General features: G+C 35.0%; 1 protein-coding gene across 7 annotated transcripts in view; it reads right to left on the bottom strand.

The window, feature by feature from the left end:
• LOC133532972 (fasciclin-3) overlaps nt 1-24,208 on the bottom strand; it is a 250,109-nt gene extending 225,901 nt beyond the window's left edge. For 6 of the 7 annotated variants that reach the window (XM_061871865.1, XM_061871868.1, XM_061871869.1 and 3 more), the window contains exon 1: nt 24,056-24,207. The gene's annotated coding sequence lies outside the window, so the exon portion shown is untranslated. Of the gene's footprint in view, nt 1-24,055 lie in introns of all 7 variants that reach the window. The other variant, XM_061871864.1, reaches the window with a different exon arrangement.
• Nucleotides 24,209-24,463: the final 255 nt, after the last annotated feature.

Below are 24,463 nucleotides of genomic sequence, written 5' to 3'. Positions count from 1 at the left end.
GATATGTCGGATCGGCCAACGTGCTCACAAATATCTGAACACGCTATTGTTAAGGCGTTAGAGCGCGTGTTCAGATATTTTTGAGCACCTCAGCCGCTCGGATATATCTGATGGTGACTGAACAAATATCTGTGATGAGCACGAATAAATGCCCTTACCAGGGTTTGAACCCGGAGCCTCCTGCTTCGTAAGCAGGGTCATTATATCCACTAGGCTATGAGTCCGTTATTTTATACCGTTTACTTTTTTATGATCAATTCGGCTGCATTTAAACATTTGATAACTGAATATTTGTAGTGTATTATTTATTTACAGAAGGTATCGTTCAATGCTATCGTTATCTCGCGATAATGATAAGATAAGTCGATAAGTGACGCACTGAGTACTCGACCCACATTTTACTGCAATTTAGGACAAGTCGAATCGTAATAAGTTTGTGAGAAAAAAATGGGTCTAGCTTTTATAGCTGACTGTACTTTTCTTTCTATCAACCCCAAACACAAAGTTTGCGTTGTTTTATCACAAAGTTCCTATGGCCAGCTCCCGTCTCCATCATTAGATCAGTTCCATGGCGTCATAATTTTGCATACTCATCCGATTTACACAATGCATGCAAAATTTCAGCTCAATGGGATATCGGGAAGTGGGTCAAATTTAGCTTCTAAGATTTGACCCACTCTAACAAACCAACATACTAAACAGGGCAAGTTAAATAAAAGCTTGGCAAAGTCAAACAAAGAGGCAAAGTTATAGTCAATATATGTATGTAACTGTATTGCACATAAACAGGTTAACATAAAACAAACAAAACAAAACAAAATAAAAACCGGCCAACAGCATGTCGGGCCACGCTCAGTGTAGGGTTCCGTAGTTACTCTTCCGTTACAATAAGCTAAACTGGAGCTTAAAGTATAGTAGATTGTTAACCAAGGGATGAAACGGTACCTTTCACGCGAGTTAAACAAATAGGCAAATTTGCATAATCAGTACCTAATTAAAGTGTCTTTTTACTATGAAGGGGAACCTTTTTGCGATAACTCAAAATCAGCTAAACTGATCATGTCCGCTATAGTTTTCATTGAATGTATTTCTTAAGCTCTACTTTCACGATTTTTTTCATATTTTTTGGACCTATGGTTCAAAAGTTAGAGGGGGGGGGACACATTTTTTTTTCTTTCGAAGCGATTATCTCCGAATATATTCACTTTATCAAGAAATGTTTCTTGAATACCCCTATTAGTTTTGAAAGACCTTTCCAACGATACCCCACACTGTAGGGTTGAAGCAAAAAAAAATTGGACTCCCAATTTACGTGTACGGGAGGTACCCTAAAATAAATTAAATTTTTAGATTTTATTGTACGACTTTGTCGGCTTTATTGATTTATATATCCATGACAAATTTCAGCTTTCTAGAACTAACGACTACGGAGCAAAGCCTCGGACAGACAGACAGACAGACGGACATGGCGAAACTATAAGGGTTCCTAGTTGACTACGGAACCCTAAAAATCGTTATTGTACAGTCAGCATCAAAAGTAGCGGATCAAACAAGGTTTCAAAAGTATCTATCATTCTTCATTCTGTAACAGAATAACAAAAGTTGATGGTTCTATATGTAGAAGTAGAACAATTTAGACTGTAAAAGATATACTTTTGAAGGTAAATATTAGAGAATTATCTATATTTGAAAAAGTTATCCGGAATATCAGATACTTTTGGCGCGTTGAAATGAAATGAAATGAAATTTATTATTAATAACAGAGTTACAGGTCACCACATTTTAAATATCACAATATTAATAATATTTATACAATAGTATATAAATTAATTACATTAGTTTAATAAATTTTAATTGTAATAAATGAATATTCTCCTGGTATGTTTTTGATTTAAATATTTATAGGTAAATCGAAGAAATCTTGATAATTATAGAATAATTCTTGCGACAACCAATTTTTTAGTCTGACTTTAAACGCCGCGATGGAAGTTGCATTTCTTACAGTGTCAGGCAGGGCAGGCGGTTGTAAACGGAGGGGCCTAAAACGTACACGGACCGCTCTGACCTGGCAAGCCTGTGTTGTTTCATCCGCTACTATTGATGCTGACTGTACACCACATATTGAACAGGAGAACAAATTACATATATATGTAGTCCTCCTCATCGTTGTCGATGACGGCGACCCTAAATAAACATTATGGACGTTGTCTAGCATGAGCCCTAATGTGGCTGGCCAGGCCGAACTTGCGCTTAAATACTCTATTGCACGCATGCCAATAAAGTTGGCCAGCTGCGTTGAACGTGTACACGTAGGAGGGCTTAGGTCTCTCTTTCCGTAACTGGCGTTTTATGTCTAGGCTAGTGAGGCGGTTATCTTCAAATGTTTTGACACCGTTATGGATGGTAGAACGCCAAGAAGACCTCCTTCCAGCAAGCTCCTTCCAACGCTCAGGGTCGATGGCGCAAGCGCTCAGATGTTTGAGAACGTCCTTGTAGCGCAGGTGCTGACCACCGTGCTTCCGCTTACCCCCCATCAACTCAGAGTAGAAAACAGCTTTAGGCAAGCGGTGGTCATCCATTACAAGGACGTGCCCGCACCACCTGAGCTGCCGCTCAACAACAAACAACAATTACAATTTGAAAAATTACAATTAGGTAACGACAGGCGGTCTTATCGCTAAAAAGCGATCGATATAAATAGTCTAGAAATGTTTTCCATAATGTCAATATCCAGGAGGATGGAGACTTTGTACGGAGAATCGGTCGTCCGCTATCCTCTCAAAGACCAACGTACTCGATTGAGTAATCCAGGAATTTCCTTTGTGCATTGTATCTGTAATTAATCACTTAGCTGTTAAATCTTGGAATGGCGTAAAGTTATCTAACTCTAAAAATAACTTCAGCAACGCATAGAGCTTTGAAAGAGGTTCTTAGAAAGTTCAAAGGTTCAAGAGACGTTGGTATTGCTAAGCGAGACTACGCCTCAGAAATGGATTGAAATGGGAAAGGGGACGGCCGTTTCTCCGTACAAATGTACGACGCTCAGATGCCGATCGACGTGTCGAAATGTATCGACGACCGGTCTGGCCTCGTGGATAGTGACCCTGCCTATGAAGCCGATGGTCCCGGGTTCAAATCCTGGTAAGGGCATTTATTCGTGTGATGAGCATGGATATTTGTTCCTGAGTCATGGGTGTTTTCTATGTATTTAAGTATTTATAAATATTTATATATTGTATATATCGTTGTCTAAGTACCCTCAACACAAGCCTTATTGAGCTTACTGTGGGACTTAGTCAATTTGTGTAATAAATGTCCTATAATATTTATTTATTTATTATTTAAATGTAGTCCCCATTTTCCTCTCTGGATATTTTTATTCTGTTTTTGTACATAATTTGATGTATAATAATCATATCTATGCCCCTACGTTAGACTTTTTGATTATCATAAAAATTAGGAACGAAAAACAGATTTCATACAAATGTTTAAATGCTCCTAACTCTTATAATAATTAAATGACGAAAAAAAACGTAGGGGCATAGCTGTGGGTGATATACAACAAAAAAATGTCAAAATATTTTCAGTAATGTTAACTCCATAGGCGCGTGGAATGCCGAAATTAGCGAATTTCGTTGTTCGCGGTTTGGACACGTTTCCCTCCATAACGAGTAGTTTAACGGAAGTACGCGTTGGAAGCACCGACGCAACTCAAAGACGTGAGCTCCCATTGAAACTCTTCGTTATGGAATAACATGTCAAACAATCTTCGATATAAAATTAATTTAAAAAACTAACCTTTGCTGCATTTCTAAAAATAGCGGTGGTTCCCTGATCCCTATACTTAAGACAGGTTTACCTAGTTCAGGGCTCAGGACACTATTCCTAGGCTTTCTAACAATAGAATGCTCCTAAAAATGTAATACTTTTCTACTGTGTAATAAGCTGCAATTTGGATACCAAAATAAATCATTTTTCATTAAAAAAAAAAATTAGTAAGTGACCAGTTTTGATACATTGAAAACATTTGTGTCGCACGGAAATTATTATTAAAATGATTAAAATGTTATTATTAAGATTTGTTGAGACGATAGCTCGCCAGCACATAGTAATAAGAGCAACAACGATGCGTTACGTCTTTTGTAGTAAGTTAGACGTTAATTTCAGAGAAACTCCTTTGTGCTCCTAATTATGCTAACTGTAACCTTTTGAGTTGAAACTGTGGATCGGTAATAGAGATGTAAAGGTATTTAAGACGTTTTGGAAGTGGTAGGTCAGATTCAGGCATTCGTGCATACGTTTTAGGTATTTTGTAGTAATATGCGGATTGTTATAAATATTCAATTTAAAATTTAATAAATCCCCTACGCAACTAATGTTAAAAAAGTGGCCAAGTGCAAGTCGGACTCGCTCATGAAGGGTTCCGTACCATTTATGACGCATTAAAAAAAACTACTTACTAGATCTCGTTCAAACCAATTTTCGGTGGAAGTTTGGATGGTAATTTACATCATATATTTTTTTTAAGTTTTATCATTCTGTTATTTTAGAAGTTACGAGGGGTGGGGGGGGGACACATTTTACCACTTTGGAAGTGTCTGTCGCGCAAACTATTCAGTTTAGAAAAAATATATATTAAAAAACCTCAATATAATTTTTGAAGACCTATCCATAGAAACCCCCCACGTATGGGTATAATGAAAAAAAAATTTTGAGTTTCAGTTCTAAGTATGGGGAACCCCCAAAATATATTGTTTTTTTTTTTCTATTTTTATGTGAAAATCTTAATGCGGTTCACATTATACATCTACTTACCATGTTTCAATAGTATAATTCTATTAATACTTATAGTTTCGGAAAAAAGCAGCCGCATCGTCTTCAAACAGCCGGATCGTTTTTTTTTTATAATCATAGCTAAGAACACTGCAAGGAAACTCGCTTTTACATAAGAAAACCGCATTGGAATCGATTCATCCATTTGAGAGCTACGATGTCACAGACAGACATTAGTTTTTGCGTCGTATGCGATTTTTATTTTATTCTGTCACAAATTCATACGAACCATGTAGGTTTACCTTTAAAATACTGACGTGTCAACTTTAATATTTTTGTTTATGTTTAAAAAGATTTAATTTCATTAATTTAATAGCCATTTAAAAAAAATTACACAATTTTCAATGGTGGCTGAACCCCAGATTGGCCTGTGCCTTCGATGCCTAACCTGTCAAACCATGACAATATGGCGGACGAACGTTTGAAATGTCACCGTATAAAAATGATTTACCTTCAAATTTAGTGTATATAACTCCGGGGGTACATATTGCAAACTCGGGTCTTTAAACCTCCTTTAGACCTGCCTGCGGCTGTCGGGAATTATCACCCTCGCTTCCAATATTTTACAATGTACTATAAATATAAAGCGGGTTAATTTTTCCATCGACAGCCGATTCAGTTAACTGCTCTAAAACTGAACAAACATGTATAAATAAGTGTATTGGTACAAGTGTGAAATAATTCTACACAAATCTGTATAATAATACCTACCTATAGCCGCGAACAGAAAAAAAAACAGCTATATTTACACACGTAATTTACTGAATAAACCTGTCGACGAAAAACATTCCCGCTATATCTAGGTATTTTAAAGATTATAATTAAAAACTTAAAAAAAGGTATTTACATACATATGGTGCTACTTTCCCGCCCGCACTTTCCGTGCATATCGAAAATTTAAGAGCCATATATGTACTGTAAAACGTTGTACGATACACGTGCGAATAGGTAATTCGCAACTTGTGTCGATCTGTGCTTTTACCTAAAAATCCATAGTAATGTTCCGTATAAAAACTCCAACGTATTCACGGGAAGCAAAAGAACGACTTTGTACAAACTACGGGGGTCTTTAAATTTGTTTTCTTTCTCTGTTCCCGCCATTTATCATAGACTAAGCGGTCTAGGGTTGCCACACCCAAAATGACTTATTTACGGCGTGCGTACACTGATTTTATAAAATATTATCCCGAGCCTACGCTTCGCGATTCCACACGATACGCAAAATTTCCATTGGTGCCGTTACTAAATACGGTTTTATTGATACCATGTCGGTGGAAAACAAGCATACAGCCCGCCTGATGGTAAGTGGTTGTCTGAATTTTAATCCCACTTCTGAATATGCCTGATTAGCAATGTGCATGTTGCAGAAAAATTTCCGAAATTTTTGCGAACCTTTATGTGAAAATTCTCATGCAAGTTTCCACTTAGAAAGTTCCCGTTAAGATTATGAATTATTTTTATTACTCAATGTTTTTAACTGTTATTATTATATCTCCTTGGATTTCACGGGTCTATAAATCCCGGTCTTTTGATAGGCTTGCGTGGGGATATAGATCCAACACGTAGAGGCCCCTTGGAGAGCTTTAATGTCATGTAGAACGCCTGCTGGAACCCGTTTACAGGCGCAACAATAGACACCCATGAACCGGTCGCAGCAGGCATTGGGACTATTGTAGTAAAAGTGAACAGTATAACGGTCTATGGATTGAAGTTTGGGAGGATAATGAGACTGGGTTATTGCAAAGACGTCCGGACACCTGCCATAACAATGTTTTCACTAGTTATCGAGGCAGGCGGTGACTCGCCGCCCACTAGATGGGCCCCTGAAAATGCCGTCGTGAAGACGACCAGGAGCAACACCGGTGTGAGCGGCTCAGGGGTGTCGAGAGGTGTACGCCGCTTTCTACCCAGTGGCTGATAACAACCACTGTGCCAACTCGCGTCTTATGCAAGTTTTCACTTCCACCCCTGGAGCATTTAGCTCTAACGACTCCTCTCTGGACGGCCAATGAAGGCAAGCCAGAGCTGAGAGTCCTGCGGGTCCCCTTGGGGTCCACTCCGACCGAAGAAGACACGTCGGCGACGGAGACCCTGACCGACTCTCGGGAGTACTCGGGTCCGTGGGGTCGTTACTCCCCAACAGCTCGCCACAAGCTGCCCTGCGGATTTATTATTATTATTATTATTTTATTATTATTTCATGGAATAAACTTATAATCTAGTACAGTTTCCTGCAAAACTGTTTACACAGTTTGACTGCAGGCGCGAGTCTCTGTTATAAGTTCTTAAGTACATAGTCAACGTAACATATTATTAATTAAAACTTACACCATGAATATAACTCTCTTCACTTGAGTGACATTTGCAGGCACAGGCATACAATTGTCACCCAAGTGTTTCCATTAGGTGCAGCTTTAGTGCTTTTTTAAATTTAATTTTATTGGGCTCAAGTCTGATATTTTCAGGCAGACTATTTAAAAAATACGGCAATCTTTTTCTTAATGTTCTATCTCCATAATAGTTGGTAACGCGGGGTATTTCATATTTTTGCACAGCCACTGATCTTGTATTATGTATATGTGTATGTGTGTTGACGACTGTTTCATTTAATATTTACGTCACCCTTAGGCGTCTATTTCAAATGTCTTAGAAATGAAAGCTAACTGTAAAAAGGTACTGAAAAAATATCGAGAACATTTCATGGGAACTTTGTAATTTTTGAAAATCCCTTTTGGCACATTAAAACGTGGCCGTGGTAGAAGACGCGCATCATGGACTAAAAATATTAGAGACTGGTTAAAAGTGAAGATCATAGAGAAGACTGAACATAGACATATGGTCGCCGACCTCCTGCACGGAGATGGCACTTGAAGAAGAAGACATGGCTAAGCCTGATTACTCCTTCAAATTATCGTCAAAACTTAGTAATCTTCCAGTTCAATTTTTTACCTTTTTTCAAACGCCCGGAGCCAGATATAGATGGTTGATAAGATGATTATTACCTGTAAAAGAAAATGGAATTAGTAACCATCACGCTTATAAACGGTCATCAAAAATATATCAGTTAAAATTTGTTTGGGTTATCTGTCTCACGGATTTGTCTAACAGATAATTCTGGCGTACAAATCTTTCAACATATGACGTGAATTAGGCACACATGTCTACCAGATATTTGTCAACATTCAACATTGGAATTGTAAGTTTTATGGATAATGTTGTATTTAATTAAGTTGTAAATTAATACATTATAAATCAATAATTAAATTTTTAACTGTTGGCATCCCTACTGCGGCGCCGCCGCTAATGGCCTCCGGCGTCGATACGGTACAATAAAGCTAAAAATTCGTTATTAATTAACGCTCTTGATTTACCCATTTTATTTTCCGTTTTACTATGGCAGCACCGGACGCAACTTCATTGATGAAACATAGATGAAACTTTGTCAAAAAAGGGCGATTAAGGCCCAAAAATTTAAATTTGTATGGCAGCTCGTGTTATTACGTATTTTTTTTTTAAATTGCACCTTTTGCTACATAAAAATAAAAATAAAACTAACGCTGTAAAGGGTTGGAAACGTCGGGATGTTGTTTTTTTAATTCATTATTCGCGATATAATCCGTTTAAATTAATTTTATTTCGTGCATTTTAATTACTTATGTACCTTTAAGCCATTTCATCAATGTTTTTAGGGTTCCGTACCCAAAGGGTCAAACGGGACCCTATTACTGAGACTCCGCTGTCCGTCCGTCCGTCCGTCCGTCTGTCACCAGGCTGTATCTCATGAACCATGATAGTTAGCCAGTTTAAATTTCTACAGATAATGTATTTTTGTTGCCGCTATAACAACAAATACTAAAAACAGAATAAAATAAATATTTCTTCCAATCTCGAGGTTCTCATCCAATCACCGAAGTTAAGCAACGTCGGGCGGGGTCAGTACTTGGATGGGTGACCGTTATTATAGATAATGGTAAGGAACCCTTCCTGTGCGAGTCCGACTCGCACTTGGCCGGTTTTTTCATTATTCCGATAGCCCCAAGGGGTTCAAATGATGCGATGGTACCTACGTATTTAGGTCACATACAAACTTCCGCGTTTTAATTATTTTAAGTGGTTAAAATTAAAATTAATTCGAAACTCCCTTACATTAGGTAAATACAATCCATAATGAATGTTTATTAAAACGTAAACGTTTATTAAAACATTTACGAAAAGCATTTATTAAAACGTAATCCACGAACTCTGTAATTAACGTTGGTAAACGAACCGGGAAATAATTAATAAATCCCTGCAAGAACGCCATCTTGTTTGAAATGTCAACAATGTATTACTAGCGCAAAAAATACTCCCACGTGGTAAGGTATAATCATAGAACTACAATAAGTAAAGAAGACCTACACTGCCAGACTCTACTATTAAATCACTGTAAAACGGAATTATAGATTTATATAAAATTTATGCCGAAATGTTATTATACTGGATAGGTATGTAAGTTTTTTATCACATAAATCATCCTCTAAAGTTCTGAGTTCTATCGCGGACCAAAGACAATAAAACACATTCAATTACTGTCAATAAAGTTGCCAGCGTCAAATAAACTCCCACAATCGGGTAAAACAATAGTATGGAAAGCGCTGTGTTGTGTGTAATGTTTATGTAAGATTTCGTAATTGATGTATATCTTCACGCCGAGGTGGTTTTTTAGGCCGGATTGGTTATAAGTGGCTTTCTAACTCTTTGAGGCCCTAATATCTTAGATTAATATTATTATACATTTAAATGTTCTTTATTGCAAACATGAATAATAAAAGAACTAGGTTGGTATGTACATATAATATATATGCCTGGTGCGTTTTTTATTACAGGCAAATGTGTGTTTCTTTACCTTTTGACTTTTATTAATTTTAGTTCTACATTTCCCGCTACCTAAAGGTTCTCCGGCAGATATCGCTTTTACCGCCTGTTGTTTGTTACCTAGTTATGTGTATAACTATATATACATGTAGAATGTATTGTTATTGGTGCATTAAACAATATTAACTTAACTTTATTCAACATTTTTTTTTCACCCTGTCACTGTTATTATTATTTTATCAATACACGATGCCGAGATGGCGAAGAAGCATGTAGTCCACCTGAAGATAAGCTGTCAACGTAGCTTACGGATACATGGTACTTAAAACTTAGTGTGTTATACTTATCTTATGTATAAAAGCGCGCTCCAAAATTTCGTAAAATAGTCTCGCTATTTTGAAGTGCTAATACTGCGAAGTGATTTATTTAACGAAACCGAGAAAAAGTATCTACTCATTGGCAGACATGTTTTCTTTGTTTCGTTCACTGTAAAAAAATACACGTGAGGTCTCCTTATCCCCCCCCCCCCCCAAAATTTAACTGACGTGATTTTCGTGAGCCCCCCCCCCTATCGCGTGATTTGTGCACAAGCCCTAAAAGCACAAAGTAAGAACCTGTAATTATAATAATAAACGAACAAACGCAGATAATCTTCAGCATATTATTATGTCTGGCAAAATTGCTTACAAGTAGGTAGGGACTCATAATAATATTTATAGAGACATAAAAGTATTGTTATTGCTTTTTGTATATAATGTAAGTCTCGTATTACGTTGTACATGAGTTGTTTATGTCTGCACAATGACCTTTGTTACGATTATTCCGAACCAATAAATAAGGTGAAAACATCTTTCAGACACATTTTCGGCAAACATTATTCACGGATAACTAAGATCCTAAAAGTAGTCATACTATTATTTTATTATATAGGAGAAAAACGATCAGACGAATCACCTGATCGACCATAAACACCTGCAACATGACAGGGGTTACAAATGCGTTGCCGGCCTTTAAGAGATTACGCTTTTTACTTAAAGTTTGAAGGTCATATTGGTCCTGAAATACCGCGGGCGACAGTCATAATATATAAACACGATATATACCCACTTTTTCTAATTAGTATTTTGTGAAAGAGACGTATATCGTATAATACCCATACTTTACCTTCATTAGATCCATTCAAGGTAACAAACATACCTATCCCCATTCCTCAAACCTATTGAAATGCGTCTTTTAACTAAAAGAAAACACGTTATTCCGGGATTTTCGAATAAATTGCTCGGAACATATTTATTTTCTTCCATATCATAAAAAATACTCTTATGATAAACCGTGTTTTCGTTCGAAATTCGAATATTCATGTTCGTTATATTTTCATGGCGGTTACTCTGTGTTTTTGTTTGCAATAAAAGTTTTTCAAATTAATTCAATGCTGTGAGGGAATTTTACCACCGCCCTCCTAGCCTAGTCGGTACTACATTTATTTGTGTGTTCCAGTTATGAATGTTTTCTATGTATTTGTATAAGTCGATTTGTTAAGATTATCCTTATAATATTTATTTTTTACTGCCTCAGCAGGCATAACAGCCGTAAGTGATATTCGAAAACACAATCCCTATTTAATAAACAAATTTTATTTTATATACACATTACCTATGAATTAAGCCGGTGGTCATGGGTTCGAATCCTGGTAAGGGCATTAATTTGTGTGATGAGCACAGATATTTGTTCCTAAGTCATGGGTGTTTTCTATGTATTTAAGTATTTATATATTGAATATATCGTTGTATGTGTAGGTACAAACAAAACAAGCCTTCTTAGGTTACTGTGCGTCGTAGTCAATTTATGTAAGAATGACCAATATTTATTTATTCCAATATAAAATAATTCGAAATGAAAACTGATGTTTCAATGTCACTGTCGATATGCGGATTGCGGACTCCAAGCGCAACAGATACATATTAATTTAGTATTTATATTTCCTCCGGACTATGTGCTTTAAAATCTCGATAAAAATACACCGTTGCATATTTAAAAAAATCTTTTTATCTTTTCAAAGTTTTCCAACAATTCTTTAACATTGCAAAAGCAACCCCGTACGCTCAAAGAGCAACGTTTTTATAAATAAAAAATAAAAGACCGCTATTTCCAAGGCTGAATCTTATCTTTGCCACCTCGTGGAAAAGAAAAAAACATTCGAAGAAATAGAGTGAACTGAGCGGGAAAATATGTTGCGGCGGCTGAGCGTGAATCGGTTTTCCTCATGGGTTCAGTAGCAACCTAGCAAACGACGATCCAAAGGGTCTACCTCAGTCTAAGTTTCATTGACTGCCTCTCTATTACTCTTGAATATTCGAGCTACTTATAGAGAGAAAGATAACTAAGTTTCGATTTTCGCGGTAGGCGGGTCAAAATTATTTTCATCTTTGCGACAAAAAAGACAGAGTGGAGCTTTTTGTATGAGATGAAATTTAACTTCTAATTTTTCTCAAGAAAAATATCATCTACAGCTAGAAAAACATGCAATAGGACTCGATTTTTTTTTAAATAAAAGATGGAGATACACGCCTGTCAGAAACAAAACAACGAAAATAATTTTGACCCAGGCCCCATACTTTATAATCATGATCAAATTCTAATTATTTTTCGCAAATTAAAAAATATTTACTATAATAACACTCAACTCATTATTGTAGGTATTTTATAACGAATCGTTTTTCTGTACAACTGAACCCGATTTCATAAAATTAAGATCCAGTTATTTTACCATTTTCGATTGATGAATATTCATTTTCATCTAAAAGAATCCAGGAACCCTAAGAAAACATCAGTCACTCTGCGTAGGATATGGGGAAACATTTTCAAAAGACTAGCAACACTGAAAAACTCTTCAAAGGAAAGGCAACTTTAATATTACCCCACAAAGTTCAAATTAGAACGTAAGGAAAACTTTGAAGGGAGTTTTTCAAGGTAACTTAGATTTTTATTTCTCTTTTGTTTCTTTCGCTGGATTCCCGGGCAAATTGGCCGAAAGTTCAATTTAAAGGTGCGAATAAATGGAAAAATTGTTAAATTAGTTTACTCCGCTCGTGTAGCAATTTCCGTTGAAATTGAAGAATTTTGTAGACTATTGGAAAGATTTGTTTTATTGGTGTTATAACTTACGAGTATAATCGTAAAGTTGAAATTTTTTATTCGTTTAATTTAGCGTTTGGTCAATCAATATTGAAATCTTAAACTACAATTTTTTTTCATCTACATTGAGTTCACCTTCACAATTTAAAGTTGATTTAAAGCAATAATTGTTGTAAAATACTTCTTTAACAAAGGTATATACATTTATTTATTTTAGACTCACACGCAGTGCGAAGTGCAAAATTGCGAGAGCGCACACTTGCAGGCACGCATGCACACTCACTATTTTTAATTTAATTCGTAAGCTACAGTCTGTCAAGCATTTTCGTTAGTAGAAAAAAAGCGGCAAATTTAAAACTAATTGGCGCGAAGGGTTATCTTATTTTTCCATAGACAATTTGAATTTCGCGCCTTTTTCTACTGACAAAGTTTTTTGACAAGCTAAAATTATCTAAGTTCATTATTTAATCGGGAAATCTGGAAGCCTTTGCCAGGTTAAGAGCACCCTAAACCGACGAGCGTGTATGAGGAATGTTATGAAAATGAAGGGAGCGAAAGAGGTATGTCAGGATCGTAGCAAGTGGAAATCCGTGGTCTCCGCCTACCCCTCCGGAAATTAGGCGTGGTTATACAGTCACATCTGAAAATATCGATACGAAAAATATGCCAAAAATATGTATACACTACCTTAATATATGGACAATAAAGTCGTGTATACATATTTTTGGCTCTTTTTTCGTATCGATATTTTCAGACGTGACCGTACAATGTGTTTGTCCACGTATAGTGGAGCCGTTAACCACGTATAGTACGACGAATTTTATCGAAAAAGACGACAACTCAGAAATCACCCCCATACCTATATTCTTTCACAACCATTTTAAAACTGCACCCTTTCAAACTTTTATGGTGCCATACACTACTGTACTTGGTTAATGTACCATTATCTGCCCATTTACCTATCGCAGATCTAAAAAATAATGAAGGTAAAGTGAAGTGTTTTAACTAGGGCTATCATTTTGATGTCAACTTTTAGCTGATATCCTGTACTATCATTTAACAATAAACATGTACAGGTCAATGACTTCGTTTTCGTAAAGTTTTGAAAACAATTTTTATCTTTGTTATTCATTCTCGAGTAATTGTGGAAAGGAAAATCCTAAGTAACATTTATGTTTAGAATTTATGGCCTAATTCATAAGCTTTTTTTTTATACTACGTCGGTGGCAAACAAGCATACGGCCCGCCTGATGGTAAGCAGTATCCGTAGCCTATGTACGCCTGCAACACCAGAGGAGTTACATGCGCGTTGCCGACCCTAACACCCTGCCGCCCCTCGTTGAGCTCTGACAACCTTACTCACCGGCAGGAACACAACACTATCTAATGGCTATCGAATGGTTTTTTTTAAATGTGTGATAGGTAAATGAACCGATAATGGTACATTTACCAAGGGCAGTACTGATTAGCGCCATAAAACTTTGAAGGGGTGCACTTTTAAAATGGTTGAGAAAAAACATAGGTATGGGGGGATGATCTGTCGGTAAAATTCATTGTTCTATACGTGATTAACGGCTCCACTATACGTGTACAAACACATTGTATGTATGTATGTGTAATTATTAAATTATGTGTTTATCTGAAATAAACGATTTGAGTTGATCTGATCTGATTCCAAAATTCCTGTTGTACATATGTAAAAATGACCCTGACATTTAGAAGACAGATTACTTTAGGTATTTGTTCTGTCTGTATTAGAGGAAGATGTGATGATTGCGCTCAACGTGGCAAAAATTAGAATACTTTCGGGGTGGGGGGGGGGGGGGGACTGAACCTTACGGGCATTCTCGCCTTCGTTCGGCTCAGCATTGCTCCGAGCAATTATTAGGGTTGGCACAACTTGACGTCCATTGCGTGCACGACCACAGATAAGATAAAAACTTGAATTTTGACAACCCTAAATAGCCGAAAGGGATAGTGCCATGCATTAGAAAGGGATAACACGATTCGTCCCTAAATCGCTGTCAAACTTAGGTCTTGTAGGATGTTTCTTTTCTATACGATAGTACTATTCTGTGATACCTACTATTATATTTTATTTCTACATATGAAACTATAGGCCTTTTCTTTTGTCTATATTTTTTGATCAAAGATTGTTTATGACTGTTTTTTTCTAAATAAATAGAAAAAAAATTATAGATAGGAGTTTGTCACATAAAGCGTATTTGGTGAATCCAAATGCCTTCAAAACAGGTATTAAAGAGTGACCCAGGGTAACGTAACCATGGCAACATTGGCAACGGGCAAGAAACAGTTTCCCTAAATCCTAAGCAAGGTTTAGACAATTTTTACAAGCATCCTTTCTGGCATCAAAGTATAAACTTATATGTACTAAGACTCAAAATAAACTTTCCTTTTTACCGATCGATTTCCATTAAGGAAAGAGGTAATAACTTTAAGAGGCCGGAAGTTATTTGCGTGTCTTCAAACCGTTACATACCGACCAACGGTATACGACCAAATGGTGGAATGCAAATGGAATTGACCTTGAATGCGAAATTCAAAATGGCGACTTTTAAAAAGTGTTGCCAGAGTTCGATTCACAATCCCCCTAATTTTTTTAAAAATAATGATAAGATATAAATTTACAAAATATTATTTATTATTCCCAGTTCGAGAATATTTGAACTGTTTTATTTTATATAATTATTTTAATTGAAACAAAGTAATTCTCGCTTAAAAAAAAAATAACTTTACCCATTTTCATTTACATTTTGATGATGTTTAAAGAGCTGAATTTTATTTACTTTCGGTGAATTACAATCTGTAAATATTTGGTTTAAAAAAACTATTGCTATAATTATTAAAAAGTACTTAATCAAATTGAGCACGAGATGTTTAAAATTCTTTTCTCGTCCAATTTACATATATTAATACAAGTGCGGTTTGAACATTTCATTTTGTTTTCGCAATAAAATATAAAATAAGTACGTACTTCCTGTACAATACAACAGTCAACAATAATGCTTAATAATTTCCATTTTAAGAGATATGAAAATACTTGTATAAGGCAGTAAAAAACATTTACTACGGTAATATGACCCGAAAATAAATATTGATAAAAGTTGGTTTAATACTTCCGAACTTTCCCATGAAATGCTGTCATAAAGTCCAGTCTTAAAATGTCTTATCCGACGTCGCTTTTTGTAAAAATAAAGTCTTTTTTATAGTAATAATGCTTCAACACCATTAATTTCAACTGTCATAAAGTACCTTCGCTCGGGTTTGAGTTCATTGTTTGGAAGGAAAGTTAAGGAAAAAGGTAAAAGCAGAAGCTTTAAATATATTATTAAGGTGCTAGGTTTTCACATTTTACCGCTGAGGAGTTTCTTTTTTTTCATTCATTTTTCAAAGGCACCTACATAATCACACTTACACAGTTTGTTGGCGAGATAGCACTACTCATTGTTTACAATTCTAGACTACGCAACTAAAAGAGTCAAGTAGGTGAAGTAGGTAACATACTTAAGTTGATATCTTAATTTAATATTTTCCGCTTACTGCTCCTAGACTAGCTACTTTAGATTAAAACATATTATTATTAAGGTAGGGCACTCAAGGTCTATTAACACATTGCTTATTACAAGTATTACATTATTTTTTTTATAAGAAAGTGTGTTGCCTAGTTACAATATGCAGGTACACCTATATATTGAAAATAAAATAGTAAACCAGCTTTTTATGAATACATAATTTTACAAAAAGATGGATTGAGCAATAACACCAAATCTATTAATGAGTACACAGTAGCCCAAGTCAATGTAAGTTATCTAAAAATGATTATAGTAGTACTAGTAGTAAACTCTTTATTGTAACAAAAAGCGGCCAAGTGCGAGTCGGACTCGCCCATGAAGGGTTCCGTACCATTTATGACGTATTAAAAAAACTACTTACTAGATCTCGTTCAAGCCAATTTTCGGTGGAAGTTTGCGTGGTAATGTACATCATATTTTTTTTGTTTTATCATTCTGTTATTTTAGAAGTTACAGCGGGGGGGGGGGGGGGCACATTTTACCACTTTGGAAGTGTCTCTCGCGCAAACTATTCAGTTTAGAAAAATATGATATTAGAAACCTCAATATAATTTTTAAAGACCTATCCATAGATACCCCACACGTATGGGTTTGATGAAAGTTATGTATGTATGTATGTATATACTTTATTGTACATAGAAATAAAAACACGAAAAATACAGTTACAGCGTAAATTAAATACAACAAAGGCGGACTTATCCCTTAAGTTCTTTCTTAAGTTATATATGTATACATATACAGTATAGTTCTTATAGTTTCGGAAAAAAGTGGCTGTGACATACGGACGGACAGACAGACAGACAGGACGAATCCATAAGGGTTCCGTTTTTTGCCATTTGGCTACGGAACCAATAAGAGCGTAGTACCATATTTATGAGACGATTCTCTCGATACATATTTTTGCAGCTGACTGTACACTGATTTAATATGTCACGATTTTTACATATTAACATATTATTCAGTAAAAAACGGGACTTAATCATGTATTATTAACTTTAATAATACATAAATATACTTAACAGAGACCACGGGAACAACATCGACAGCCTATAAATAAACGCTTGCAACGAGTTTATTGCTGTTTATGCCATGTAGGTATGCAAAGAATCATTGTTTTGACAGTGGTTAAGTTTCTCACCCTCAGCACAGTACATCCTCGGAAGTACTGACAACGTGACAACCTGCCATAAGTATCAAAATACTAAACATTAGTGTCCGACCGAAGTGTCGGTGTTCGGCAAGTTTCGGCGTAAAAATCAAGTTTCGGCGAAGGTTCGGTTTTGACCGAAAAACTGCCGAACCTTTCGGCCGCGCCGAAACTTACAATTATGTACGGTCAACCAATTTGATTCCTAGGCCACTATAGAACCATGTCATAATGACTTCTACGACAGTGCTTATTGAGTGATGCATGTCATGTATAGACTAGTTAAAGCGACAAGGTTCTATAGTGGCCTAGGATTCAAATTGGTTGACTGTACATTCGTATCGCGTTCAGCTAGTATTCTATAATGATAAGTGAATTCTAATAAGTCTTATTAGTCTTTCTTGATTATAAGCGTGAGGTTTTTAAGCCACTTACACGAATATAGGTGTTTCATTGTTCGTTATGTCTGAAAAGAAAGGCCACCGAATTTTTTTTCAATTATTTTAACACGTCTGTATACAAAGTTTCGGTTTCAGTCGGATAATGCTAAACACATCAAGAGTAATTCTAACTACAAATTTAATATATTTTATAGTTTCGCCATGTCCGTCTGTCTGTCTGTCTGTCCGAGGCTTTGCTCCGTGGTCGTTAGTGCTAGAAAGCTGAAATTTGGCATGGATATATAAATCCGACAAAGTCGTACAATAAAATCTAAAAATTTTTTTTTTTAGGGTACCTCCCCTACACGTAAAGTGGGGGTGATTTTTTTTTTTCTCTTCAACCCTAGAGTGTGGGGTATTGTTGGAAAGGTCTTTCAAAACTAATAGGGGTTTTCACGAAACATTTTTTGATAAAGTGAATATATTCGAAGATAATCGCTCCGAAAGAAAAAAAAAATGGTCCCCCCCTCTAACTTTTGAACCATAGGTCCAAAAAATATGAAAAAAATCGTGGAAGTAGAGCTTAAGAAAGATATTAAATGAAAACTATAGCGGACATGATCAGTTTAGCTGTTTTTGAGTTATCGCAAAAAGTTTTCCCTTCATAGTAAAAAGACTTAGGTACTTTAATTAGGTACTGATTATGCAAATTTGCCTATTTGTTTAACTCGGGTGAAAAGTACCGTTTCATCCCTTGGTTAACAATTTACTATACTTTAAGCTCCAGTTTAGCTTATTGTGACGGAAGAGTAACTACGCAACCCTACACTGAGCGTGGCCCGACATGCTCTTGGCCGGTTTTTTTATTCACGTCACGGATTTTAATTGTTAACTTTAGTACAAGCTTATTTGGATGTCAATACTAACGGTATGAAATGTCCAATGTAAAGTGAGCCCTAAATTGCTCAATAATTGAAGTCTGTGACTATACAATACAAGTTTATTATATATTCAGTTTCTTAACAGCATTTTTATCTATTACAATTTGAATCACAAACGTCGTTTTCTACAATCCTTTTGTAACCTATTCAAAAGATAAGATGCTCATGAGATACGAACCCGTTTTCCACACAAGAATTCATTAAGTTACGTTTTTCCGGCGGCGCGACAACAAGAAGATTAAATTGTAAGATTATCGTCACGGGGTTGCCATGTGTCGAGATACTCGGATATAAAGGAATTTCAGTTTATTATATGAGCTATAAAATCTTCTTGACGAAGCTGTATTTTTTAATTTCTATTGCTTGAGCTAAAATCGAGTTTTATGCTATACCCTGTTTTTGTTCAGATTAGAAATTTCATAACCTCAAAAGTAGTACGGTGATACGATCACGTCTGAAAATATCGATATGAAAAGTGCCAAAAATATCACACGACTTTATTGTCCATATATTAAGGTAGTGTATACATATTATTGGCACATTTTTCGTATCGATATTTTCAGACGTGACTGTACCACTAATTTTGGAGTTATGGGAAACGTCAAATTTAAAATAAATTAATACCTCATTAAAGTTACCTCTTTGACGTTGGGATCACAGTTAAATTGGCCTGTTTGAATTCTATAGCAATATAAATCCACCGTTTTAACGTAATAAACTGCTTTCAACTGAATTCAGTGGTTTTGCTTAATTACTAATTTCGTAAATTGTCCCAAATTAATTGAGCGAGTATTCAATAAATATTTAATTACTTTGGGAGAGTGCAATGGGTATTTTATGCCTTTAATCTCGTTTCATAGTGTTTTAATATCCCAGATATTAATTGACAGTTCAATTTATTAATTTACTACCGTATAATGTGCCTGCCTTACTTTGCTCCCCACTGTGTAATTGTGCCCCAAATCCAACAGTATATATATATATATATATATATATATATATATATATATATATATATATATATGAAAACTATAACACAACCTTGTTTAAGTGTTACAAACATCTACTTTAAACCGGAAAATATATCAACATATGAACATACCTATATAAGTGTTATATAAAAATATTTACTTAGTCATATGTAAAAATTCTTATTAAATAAAGAAATAAAGGACATATCTACCACAATAGACTAATTTTAGAATTTTAATTAAATTTAGAAATTTGAAGCAAAGGCACAATTTACGGAACCCAATCATGCTTTTTGCACCAATTTATTACTGAAATGACAGATTTGTCGGACAAATTTTAGTACTAAACATAAAATTAAGTGATAATGATAAAATTATAATGGACGTTACAGCGGACCTATGATGGTCAAGATTTTGTCGTCAATTAACAAACAAACGTTTTTTTTAAGCCCAGTGGTTGACTGCTGGAGAATGCCTTAAGTCCGCTATTTTTTCTTACAATTTTATGTGCAATAAAGTATAAATAAATAAATCGAGGATGTCACTTTCTAACAAATACCATACACGTAGCGTGACACATGACACCATAGATAATAAAGTACAACCATGATATATGTATGTCATACAAATCTAGAAATTATTTGGGCGGATTTTTTTTTGTTAGATTTCGAAAAAAATTGGATGATTTGAAGAGCTTCTTATTCTAATAGCAATAAATATGAAATCCCAATTTACGACAAAAAAAAATTACATTTGCGCAGTGTTACGAAAATACCATACGTTTTCGTAACTGACTGGAGGACTTTTAAAACATATGTATTATGTACAGACCAAGAAACTCTATTTATCCACCAAATTTTATCGAAATTTTACGAAAAATAACATCAAAATAAAAATTGGCTACTAATAACGAAAAAAAGTAAACAAAATATTTGAAGCTGGTAACCCTAAAGAGATGTTTCCGCTTCTCAAATATGCTCTGTATCTGTACACAAAGAGATTTACATTCCTCACAATTGAAGAGCATAAATATTTTCCCCGATAGGAAATTAAGAAACCCATGTTTACAGAATCGGAAGAAAAGGATATTATTCGTAGGGTTTTTATTAGAAAAAAAATCCAGAAAGGACAATAGGTGTAACATATATACCTCCATAGGAAACTGAATGACGTTCGATTAACCAACAAAGTACAAAAAACTTTAACTTCTTCTTAATTGGTTACAAATATAATATAAAGGTTTTTATAATATAAAGGTTGTCTGGAAGAGATCGCTTTTTAGCGATAAGACCGCCTGTTGTTTACCTCTTCTTTATGTGTTGTATTATTTGTACTGTTTCTGTATTGAGGTGTGCAATAAAGTGTATTTGTATTGTATTGTATTGTTTTTGGTGGAAGTTTCATTAATTTTCCAGGTTTTACAATATTAATTGATACAGTATTAACAGATTGTACTTTCTTTGACGTTTTTGTGTTCTCAAATCATTAAACTCGAATTCACCTAGCTGTACCCCTAGTGTAAATAAATTCGATTTCGAAACGTGACGTACGCGTTTGCGTTTAGTCTCATTTTGTATTGGATTTAGAAAGAGCGCGCCAAGCGGGACGTTTTGGAAGCTCAAAATCCTATACAAAATGAGACTTAACGCAAACGCGTTCGTCACGTTATGATGTCGATCAAATTTACACTGGGGTACTGGTTATTCACACGTAAATAGTAAAAAAATACACAATCTTAAAAACATGCCCTGTATCTACCTACTGTATCTACCTACTTATTTATACCACAACCAAGGTAAATACTATGTACCTACTTCTAAAATCTATAACTATAACCATGAATAATATAGATGATAAAATCATTATTTTATTGAGCTTACTGTGGGACTTAGTCAATTTGTGTAATAATGTCCTATAATATTTATTTTATTTATTTATTTTATTTATTTGCGTTTTAGGATATAGGAGACAAATTGATGATAGACACCATCATTTGCTTTTGGAGTCAGTTAAAAATATTTCGAGTGCATCATGTGTGCATAAACAATGACATTGTGAGGCGTCGAGCTTATGTGTGCATTTTAAACAAAGGAATCGCAAAAATAACAACTATCTACCTATGAGTAGGTATTCCCAGCACAAAAGAATTGCTACGCTTTATTTCAGTTTTGAGATCACAGACGATGGCATAAAGGATACATGGCTATGAGTACAACTACTAAAATAAATTCTTAGCAGCTACATTGAAAAAAAAAACTTTAAAAACGGAAAATTTCATTCCTTTTAGTGATCACTGACGACCGTTCACATTTTTGCAAAAATTACACAAAATCAATGTAGCTACAGGGGGCCTACCGCGAAAACCGAAATTCGTCAATTGCTGGGATTTTTCTCTTTTACTCTCACTAAGACGTAATTAAAGTGACAGAGAAAAATCCCGCAATTGACGAACTTCGATTTTCGCGGTAGGCCCTCAGGTCAGAAGAAATGTCGAAAGCTATTTATAAAATAGAACTTAACAATACGCTAACTAACGAAATCTATTTGTCATTTGTTTTTATAAAAAGAAAAAAAACGCAAAAAATGTTGCAAGGCAAAATTCAAATTATCCCCGGAATTGTGGTAACGAACATTAATTATTCTAAGAACGTTTCAAAAATGTTGCGAGACTAAACAATGCTAATTACGCATTTTTGCATTTGAATTAAGTTTGATTGTATATCTTATATAAAAGCGTATCGAATTAATGCTTAGAAACCAGTCTGACTGGTATACCTATTTGAATCATACTGGAATCAGGATATCGATACACTGTGCACGTTTTATAGGTCTACCATTATATCAGACGGTTCGTGGGCCATATTTTATTTAAAGTGATACACAACTTTTTTTAAAATTCGAATTATGTTATTTCTACTCAAAATGAAGATCTCCTTCACAGAACAGGAGAAAAAATTATAAGTCCATTAATTTTTCGGTCCTTCAAAAATTGAAACCGTCATATAAAGTCTATAAAAATGCTAACGGGGTGGAAATAAAAATCTTGGGACTCTTTTTTTCTCCTATTACGATTGAAAGAGCTCGTTGTTCTGAGTGAAATTGACATAAAAATTCCAAAAAAAAAAAAAAAAAAACTACTGTACGATTATATGTATATAATGGTCCAGCCGAGTTTTGGTACTAAAACTAGTTTGGCTAAAACTAGCTTACAACCAGTGTGTAGCTGCCAATAACTTAGCAACCACTTCAGTTAAACGTTATAGTGCCTTTAAAAGTAACTTTCCCTTCGCAAGATTCAAGTCAAGACTATGAGTCACTGTTGCAATGTAGCCTCGAAAGGTTGAATGCCTTTAGTCCGAATCGTGTCGATAAACAGTACAATGAATGTGTCTATCTATTTCAATAAGCGGCTGTTTCATTTGAATATCGTAATCATTACGATATCGATATCGATTCAATTGCGAATCATAAAAACTCGTTTCGTTATAACTTTCGTTCTTTATTTTCGCTTTTGTGTTTCAATTCATGGGAACATTCACACCGCATGTATTTTTTATGCGAGTTCGTTTACCCACACTTAATATTTGAGATAAAAACTTGGAAACCGCTGATTCTATTCTTCCTAACCATACAATAATGTGTTAAAACTAAACCGCATATTTTTCTTTTTCAAACCATTAATAGAAGAGTAGTAACAAAAATAGTTTGACAAAGACTAATATTCGAGAACTACTTTCTTTATATCAATATATCAAAATGACTAAGCGTTGACTCAGAACTCGTTTTATTTCTTTTTTCAAACGTGGCTGTATCTTAGACGCAGTCATAGTCAACTTTGTTTTTTTTTTCACAGGTCAGATCCCAAAACGCAACAATAGATGCGGTCAGCTAAAAAAAAAGCAGGTAGGTGAGTGTACGTGTTTTTATCAACCTGTCGTGGAAACCAATCGAAATCAAGATATAAGAAAGATTAAATGGTTATTCAAACAGTGAAACACCGTACGCCATATTTTTGGATGTATCTATATACTACGGGGTCCTCGTACCGTCACATAAGCCGTGTACTTGTTTGCCACACAAAAAAACTGACGCTCAGTGAAAGACGCGTTCAAGATTTAAAATTACTCGACTAAGTTTCTGAACTTTTGTTTTCTTCTTCTTATTATACACTTATTAAAGTAACTTTTTTTAAATAAATTACCTGTGATAATAGTAAATCCAACACACACACTATAAAACACTGGTAGGCCACACCTAGCACTTTCAAATAATAACCGGTTTCGTAAAGTTCCGCGGCGGAGCGACGTGGCTCCGCGATGGACGCTGAGAACGAACTGAGGGAAAAGTTGCGAGGTGTTGCAAGCGGAGAAATTCGGATTGAGGGGATTTTTTTGTGGGATTTATGGCAATTGTTCTTGTATTTATGGAACAAGATGCCTACAAATAAATATAATCGACTCTATAGTCAAGAAGAGATGTTACTGATGTTATTTTTTAGAACCATGTTTGGACAACTTAATATTTAGTCTTTTATGAAATAATATTTATTTGAAACATTTTTACTTATTCACAATTATGAAAACATTGTAGGTTTTTTAACAGTATAAAT

The sequence above is a fragment of the Cydia pomonella genome, chromosome 28 (genome assembly GCF_033807575.1).
Source record: "Cydia pomonella isolate Wapato2018A chromosome 28, ilCydPomo1, whole genome shotgun sequence".
In the NCBI taxonomy this organism is placed as follows: domain Eukaryota; kingdom Metazoa; phylum Arthropoda; class Insecta; order Lepidoptera; family Tortricidae; genus Cydia; species Cydia pomonella.
Note: the sequence above shows the minus strand (reverse complement) of the source record. Positions and strands in the feature narration are given on the sequence as shown.